Source organism: Juglans regia, chromosome 13 (genome assembly GCF_001411555.2).
Source record: "Juglans regia cultivar Chandler chromosome 13, Walnut 2.0, whole genome shotgun sequence".
In the NCBI taxonomy this organism is placed as follows: Eukaryota; Viridiplantae; Streptophyta; class Magnoliopsida; order Fagales; family Juglandaceae; genus Juglans; species Juglans regia.
Window position 1 is genome coordinate 29,464,516 of NC_049913.1, and position 8,334 is coordinate 29,472,849.

Sequence of the window (8,334 nt, forward strand, 5' to 3'; positions counted from 1 at the left end):
TACACGCATGTGAATGGATGCATGCAAGTCTAAAGTATTATGATAAATGAAATTGATTTCCATTGACAGGAAAGACGAACGAGCTAAAGTCGCTGATCAAAACGGCCTACTACGTATTTTGAAAAAACCTACATATATCCCTCATTCTTGAAAGTACGTACCCAATTTCTCCACTCCCAAAATAAGGAAAATATCACCTTAATTAATAAGCAATGATCAGCGTACCACCATGCATTTATAAAAACTTAGGCTTTATTTATTTTTATTGAAGAGATGGGATGAGATAAAAATTAAAAATTAAATAAAATATTATTAGAATATATTTTTTTATTATTATTTTTATTTTAAAATTTAAAAAAGTTAAATTATTTATTTTATTTTGTATGAAAATTTGATAAAATTATAATGATTAGATGAGATGAGAAGTTTTATGAAATTGAATGAGGCCTAATCACACCCTAATCTTACTTGATCTCTAGGACTTAGCCTTTTAACATGAAATTTAATTACTAGCTAGGTTTTAATTAATCAACTAATTAATTTCTAACGTCAAAATTAATACGGACACGATAATCTTATCAGTGACAATGATCGGTGTAAAACTGCAAGTGCACAATATCATAATTTTATAGTAAAGTGATAAGAAGAGTGTCGTCTTCAAAAATTGATATCTCACTTTGACAAGGTATCGAAATTATACTAACCTTGACTTTGTTTGGAAAGGTCACTAAAATTTTTGTCATTACAAAAAGTAAAATTAATTCAAAGAAAATATTCAAAGGAAATGAAAGTTATTGTTTAATTATTGAATCAATGTGAAAAAGAACTTCTAGAAAATCGATTTCACATAATCTCTCACTATACTTTTCTCATCTGATTAATTGAAATTAATTCTTTTTGTTTGTTAACAACTTCTCTAAAATCATCTAAAGGCCTCTTTCAATAGTTAGATAGATTTATTCTTGATCATCATTTTGTACAAGAGTATGCAAATTAATGGACATGAATGCATTAGGACCAATTATTTTAATATTATATAGGTTCATATATTGGGTCTTTTGATTTATATATTTACCTACACTAAAATATTTAAGATCTATCTTATAATTTCTTCTTTTCAAAATAAATTATAAGATTAAAATCATATAATTAATAACCAGTCAATTACAAGTAATAAGTTCAAAATAAATCAGATAAATATAGAAGAAAATTATCTCAAATTAATATAAAAAAAATAAATATAGTTTGAAACTAAGTTACGTCATTTTTCTAAAATAAAAATTAAAAAATAAATTAGTTCTTACAAAAAATTAAATTCAACGTCAATAAATTCACCATAATTTCTGAAAGGATAAAGAAAATAGTTCCCAGCGGCCTCGAATTTTTACTGTGCGCGTTGGTCTCTCTGTCGTCTGCAGGTGGTCACGTCTATTCGTTCTCTTTTTATTTTTTTAGCTTCTCCCTCTTTTCTTTTTTCTTGCCTCTCTTATGTGGTTTTTTTTTTCCCCTCGTCACCTCTCTTCACGTGGTTGGTAGGTAAGTCTCGACAAAAGTCCGAACTTCCCTTTTTTTCGTCATTTTCTTTTTTTCTTTCTTTTTGAACTTCTTGTCGTTCTGTCTTTTGTTACTTTTGTCCTCTTTTGGTTTCAGTTTCTTGATATTCTTCTTCTATTTAATGTATGTTTAGAACATTTAAAAAATATAACTTATAACTTTACAACTTATAATTTAAATAATAAATTTTATAGTTTAAAAACTGTTTACTTTTTAATAAACATGTATTTAAAATACTTTTAAAGTTAGTCACATTAATATTTTAAAAATCTATAATTTTCTGCAGAAACTTTTCTATAAAAACTTCAATTTGATACTTTTTAAAAAAGTAGACTTTTAATATTTTTAGGTGATTAAAGTATTTTTTATAAATTTATCAAACATATCATTTCTTTCTTAAAAAAGTATTTAAATAGTTAAAATACTTTTTAAGCTTTCAAACTCAATCCCAAACAGGCTCTTAGGCTATGTTTGAATACTAAATATCCTCAACACTTTCTAAGTATTCTCGTACCTTTGAAAATAGTTTACATGCCAAACAATTTAAAATATTCTTAATGTGAGCCACAAACCCACTTCAATCTCTACTCATAACTATTCACAAACATTCTATAATACTTATCACTATTATATATAAATAAATAAATAAATCACTATAATATTTATCACTATTAAATATAAAAAAAATCATTATAATATATATATATATATATAAAATCACTATAATATACAAATAAAAAATATTTATCACTATTATATATAAATAAAAAATAAAATCGCTATAATATATAAATAAAAAATAAAATCGCTATAATATATAAATAAAAAATAAAATCACTATAATATATAAATAAAAAATAAAATCACTATAATATATAAATAAAAATAAAATCACTATAATATATAAATAAAAAATATTTATAACTATTATATATAAATAAAAAATAAAATCGCTATAATATATAAATAAAAAATAAAATCACTATAATATATAAATAAAAAATAAAATCACTATAATATATAAATAAAAAATAAAATCACTATAATATTTATCACTATTAAATATAAATAAAAAATAAAATAACTATAATATATAAATAAAAAATAACATTACTATAATATTTATTACTAAAAATAAAATCACTATAATAGTTATGGGACCCACACATTTTTCAACTACCTACTCAACATATTTCACACATCCAAACAACTCAAAATACTCTCAATGGGACCCACAAACTCACTCCAATCTCTACTCATAACTATTCACAAATATTCTCAACACTTCTCAACACTTCTTACTACCCAAACGTACTTTTAGTCTCTTAGATTAGAAACTCATATCCATTCATCTCATTTTATCGTTACAATCTTTTTAAATTTTCACACAAAATATAATAAACAATTCAATTTTTTCAAATCTCAAAATAATAATAATATTAAAAAATAATATTCTAATAATATTTTATTCAACTCATTTAAAACTATCTCAACTCATCTCTAAATTTAAACGCGACCTAGTCTTCATTTGCTTCTCATGAAAATATGCTCTCTCTCAAATTCAAACTTGTACAGTTATCCAATTAAAAAATATGTCATTTGACTAGTTCTAATTTCTTTTGCTCTACAAAAATTCGACTTGATCTTTATCCCCTAAATAACACTTATGACTAACCCAAGTCATATTTGGATAAATCTTCATTTAAATGACAGAGAGTCCCTAGATGATAGACTGCCAAAATTTAGGTCTTCAATTTCTTCAAATCTAAAATAGAATTTAAATGACAATAGTAAAGCCTAAAATCAACAAAAATAAATAAAAATAGACTAAAGTTTAAAGTTAAGAAGTAATAAAATATACTAAATTATGCAAATCATCAAACAACATGATCAAGTACCGCAAAAATTAGGATGAAATTAATTAATTATATATAGCATTTGATCTAGAGTAATTAACAGGATATCATGACCGGGGAGGCACCACAAATTTACTAGTGATCATCATAATTAAGGAACATGAATCCTGAGGATTAATCAAGTTTACATGAGCCAAATTATGGGAATAATTATCAACTGGTAGAAATTAAAGAGAATATTGCAGATGGCAAAAACTGAGAATTAAGTAGGCTACTTGCAATTACTTATCTCATTAATTTTTTCATATATATGACATGAATTAATGTTTTCTTTTTAATTTATCATTTGACATCTCGATGTAATATATAATATATCTTAATTACATATGTGATACATGATTTTTGTGAGTTTCTTATCCAACACATGATACTTTTCTCTATTCTCCAACACGTTATCAATTATAGATTGGATCGGAATAATTACCTACTCTGTGATGGCCGATAGTGTCATAGCCCAAAATGAACTTGATAACCAGCTTAATTGCATGCATATTTGAGGCATGCACGCATCCATCTAGCTTGAATGGCTCCGAATAGATCTAGTGTCAACTTCGGGACCAACTTAGGTTAGACACTTCAATTTGACAAAGATAATGTCATTAAAGCTGGCTTCATGTCATGCATGGTGCATCCTGACTAATTCATGCATGCATGCGCATGGAAAAACTCCAACTAGCTAGCTAGCTAGTTTTAGACACTTCAATTTTTTTATTTTTATTTTTTAGAAAAGCTTCCTTCATTGATAACAAGAAGTATTACAAGATGTGATGAAACAATGGAGTTTCCTCCATGTTAACAATGTAATAAGATACATATAAAGTAGCCTTAGCTAGATTATGGGCAACATAATTGCCTTCCCTGTGTACATGACTGACTCTACATGCTTCCAACTTTGTCATTGTAGCTTGAACATCACCAATGATCATCCCAAAGTAGCTCCCATTATGCTTCTTGAGGTTGAGTTCAATGACCACCTTTCTGGAGTCTCCTTCAAAAATGATCCTCCTCATGCCTAATTAAACTCCAAATTTTGCTGCAATCCCTACTGCTAAAGCCTCAGCAAGATTCAGATCAGGCAAAAATCTTTGATTTTTCCTCAAGGTTGCCAAAAAATTACTCATTTCATCTCTAACTGCTAGCACAATACCTATTTTACAAATATTTTTATCAACAGTCATATCCCAATTAACCTTACAAAAACCTTGAGGTGGACAAACCCAAGGATCTGTCATTCTGGTATTTACACTAACTTGCTGCTCATTACTAGGATTACTGTACATAAATCCAGCTTCGTTTGATTGACTTTGTGAATCACAACCTGTGGATCTAACAAAATATTCTTAAAGACTAACTGATTACTTCTCCACCATAGGGTCCAAAAAGATAAAGACAGTTCCAACATTTATTGTTTATCGAGTTTGTTGAACATGTCTTCTATTAACTCTTTAAAATTGCTATAAGACCACTTACTTTTTTGAATTGTCCTGAAAAGTTGGCTCAAGACATCATTTGCTGAGGCACACTCCCACAAAATATGCTCAATTGTTTTAGGCTCACTAAGACACATTGGACACGTAGGATTATCCAAAACTTTTATCTTGTACAGATTGTTTTTTGTAGGCAATATATTTTGACAAGCTCTCCAAAGAAAGTTCTTAGCTGCTGGAGGTAAGTTCATCTTCCATAATTTTTTTCACTGCTGGTCCCTCTGATTATTGATGAAAGAACTTTGACCTTTTTCCTTATCTTGTAATTCCCCTTGTAAATGATAGGCACTTCTCACAGTAAAGCATCCATTTGCATTGTTTCTCCATATCAATTTGTCTTGTTGATTACTCTGACTTATTGGTAACTGCTTGATTAGCTCAACTTGTTTGTTGCAAAAAAATCCCATTAATTAAAGGAAGATTCCATTCCTTACCATCTAATATCATTAGAGCTTCCACCTTAGCATCTTCTCCCAATGCTTTGTTGTCACTTTGATGGATGAAAGTTGTAGGTTGTGGCAACCAAGGATCAGACCATATTCTCACTGACTTCCCATTTCCTATTCTCTAATGAAGACCATGTTTTAGAAGCTCTCTTACTGATAGAATACTTCTCCAAATGTAGGATGAGTTACTTCTCACTTTTGCATTAAGAAAATCAAACTTGGAAAAAAGTTCAACACAGTAGAAGATAAAGAATTAGGATATAACAGAATTCTCCAACCTTGCTTAGCTAGCATAGCAAGATTAAAATTTTCAAAATCTCTAAATCCAAGACCTCCTACTAATTTGGATTTCCCAATTTGAGACCAACTCATCCAATTCATCCCTTTTTCTTGACTTACTTGACCCCATCAATATCCTTTCATCAAACTGTTAAGCTGCCTCAATTAATATTTAGGAAGTTTCAAAACTCCCATTAAGTAAGTGGGAATTGCTTGAATGACAGATTTAAGCATAATCTCTCTCCCTGCTTGTGATACGAATTTGTTCTTCTAATTGCTCATTTTAGTACTAACTCTATCTAGAATGGCTTTGAACTTTTTGCATCTTGATCTACCAACCAAAGCTAGAAGGCCTAGATACTTATCCTGTGAGTTGATTCCTCTAATCCCTGCCATATTGGTTAATAAGTTAATGGAAGAAAGGCTGGTATTTTTACTGAAAAAGAGAGAGGAATTTTCTTTGTTCATTCTCTAGCCAGATGCTTCCTCATATTGATTAACAATATCCAACATCTTCCTCCATTCTATCTCTATTGCCTGGCAAAAACGCATGCAATCATCTTCAAAAAATAGATGACTGATACGCAATTTACCTCTTGCAATAGGAATCCCAGTAATTTGTCAAGCCAACTCTGCCTTATTGATCAACTGAGTAAGAGCTTCTAAACATAAAATTAATAGATAGGGTGATAGAGGATCACCCTGTCTAATTCCACGAGATGGCTGAAAGTTAGGTTGTGGAATGCCATTGATTAACAATGAATAAGAGACAGTGGAAACACATCATAAAATGAGAGCAATCCATCTGCTATTGAAGCCCACCTTCCTCATTACCGTTTCAATAAATGACCACTCCAATATGTCGTAAGCTTTACTCATGTCCATCTTAAGAGCCATAAATCCTTTTGAACCCTTTATTTTGGACTGCATTGTGTGAATAGCTTCATAAGCAACAATAACACTGTCTGCAATCATCATCTCAGGAATAAAAATAGTCTGAGTTGTTGATATGATGCTGGGCAGGATGTCCTTCAATCTGTTTGCTATTGCTTTGGCCATAACCTTATACACCACATTACACAAACTTATCAGTCTGAATTCTGTTACAGCTTTGGGATTTTTGACCTTCGGGATTAACACTATAAAAGTCTCATTAATAGAGCTGTCCCAATTGTTGGTGTTAAGGGCTGTAGTAACTGCCTCACAAAGATCTTTACCTATGACACCCCAATGTTGTTGGAAGAAACCAGCTGAAAACCCATCTGGACCTGGGGAACTCATGGGATTCATTTCATGAATGGCTTTTTGAACCTCTAAAAAATCAAAATCTTTTTGAAGCATGTGGTTCATCTCATCTGTGATCACTCTTGGCATTGTCTCTACACACTGCTGTTGACCCTCTGGATTTGAAGTAGAAAAAAGATTAGTGAAAAAATCTTGAAAAATATGATTAATGACTTGAGTAGAAGTTTGAAGTTGCCCTTCTCCATCATAGATGTTGTTGATAGTGTTATTCTTGCGCCTTTGAGAAGCACACTTGTGAAAATAACTTGTGTTTCTATCACCCTCTTTAAGCCATCTTTGTTTGGACCTTTGTTTCCACTTCACTTCTTCTTGTTCCAGTCTCCAATTAATGAGCCTTTTAATCTGTTGAATTTCTGTATTAGCATCACTTGAGTTTCTAGCTTGAAGATTTGAGATCTTATCTTGTTGCACCTTAATAGAATCAGAGACTTCTTTCTCCTTGTTCTTACTCCATTTCAATAATTGTGTTTTGCACCTAAGCATCTTGAATTTCAAACCTTCTGAGGAATTAGCAAGTTTGTTCTGAGCATGCCCAACAGTTGAAATTAAATCCTTACACTCATTTTTAGAACCCCAACTATATTCATATCTGAACAACCTTTCTTTTCTACTGGCAGGTTGTGTTTGAGTGTTCAATATTTTCAAACGAGGATAATGATCTGATGAACTAGATGCAATTGTTGAGACCTCTATTGAAGGAAACATGGTAATGCAAGATGTATTAGCACATACTCTATCTAGCCTCTCCTTGGTGAAATCTGAACCTTCCCTATTGTTAGACCAGGTATGTTTGATTCCATGATATCCCAAGTCACATAAATCACAGTCCTGCAAAGCTTTCCTGAATCCTTGCATTTGAGTAAAGGATCTTTGAGCTCCTCCCCATTTCTCATGTTGATACAAAATTTCGTTGAAATCACCCATGCACAACCAAGGGCTATTGTCTTTAGGTTGTAAAAGCCTAAGCAATTGCCAACTACCTTGCCTTTTTGCAGTTACTGAATGTCCATGAAACCCTGTGACAGTCCATAACTTCCCAAGACTTGAATTATTAACTTGAACAGAGATATGAAAACTGGTATAAGTGAGAACCTCTATATCCATAGCCGAATTCCACATCATGGCTAATCCTCCACTTGACCCTTTAGCATTAACTGTAAAACTTTAATCAAAACCAATATTGTTTCTGATTTGTTCAATCCTCTCTCGAACTCTTTGTGTCAATGAGGAAGAGGATATTTGGGCTCTTTTGCTTCACTAAGAAATGACGCTCACGAATTGTTCGAGGGTTCCCAAGCCCTCGACAGTTCCAAGTTAAACATTTCATTGGGATTGGTGGGGCTGCTC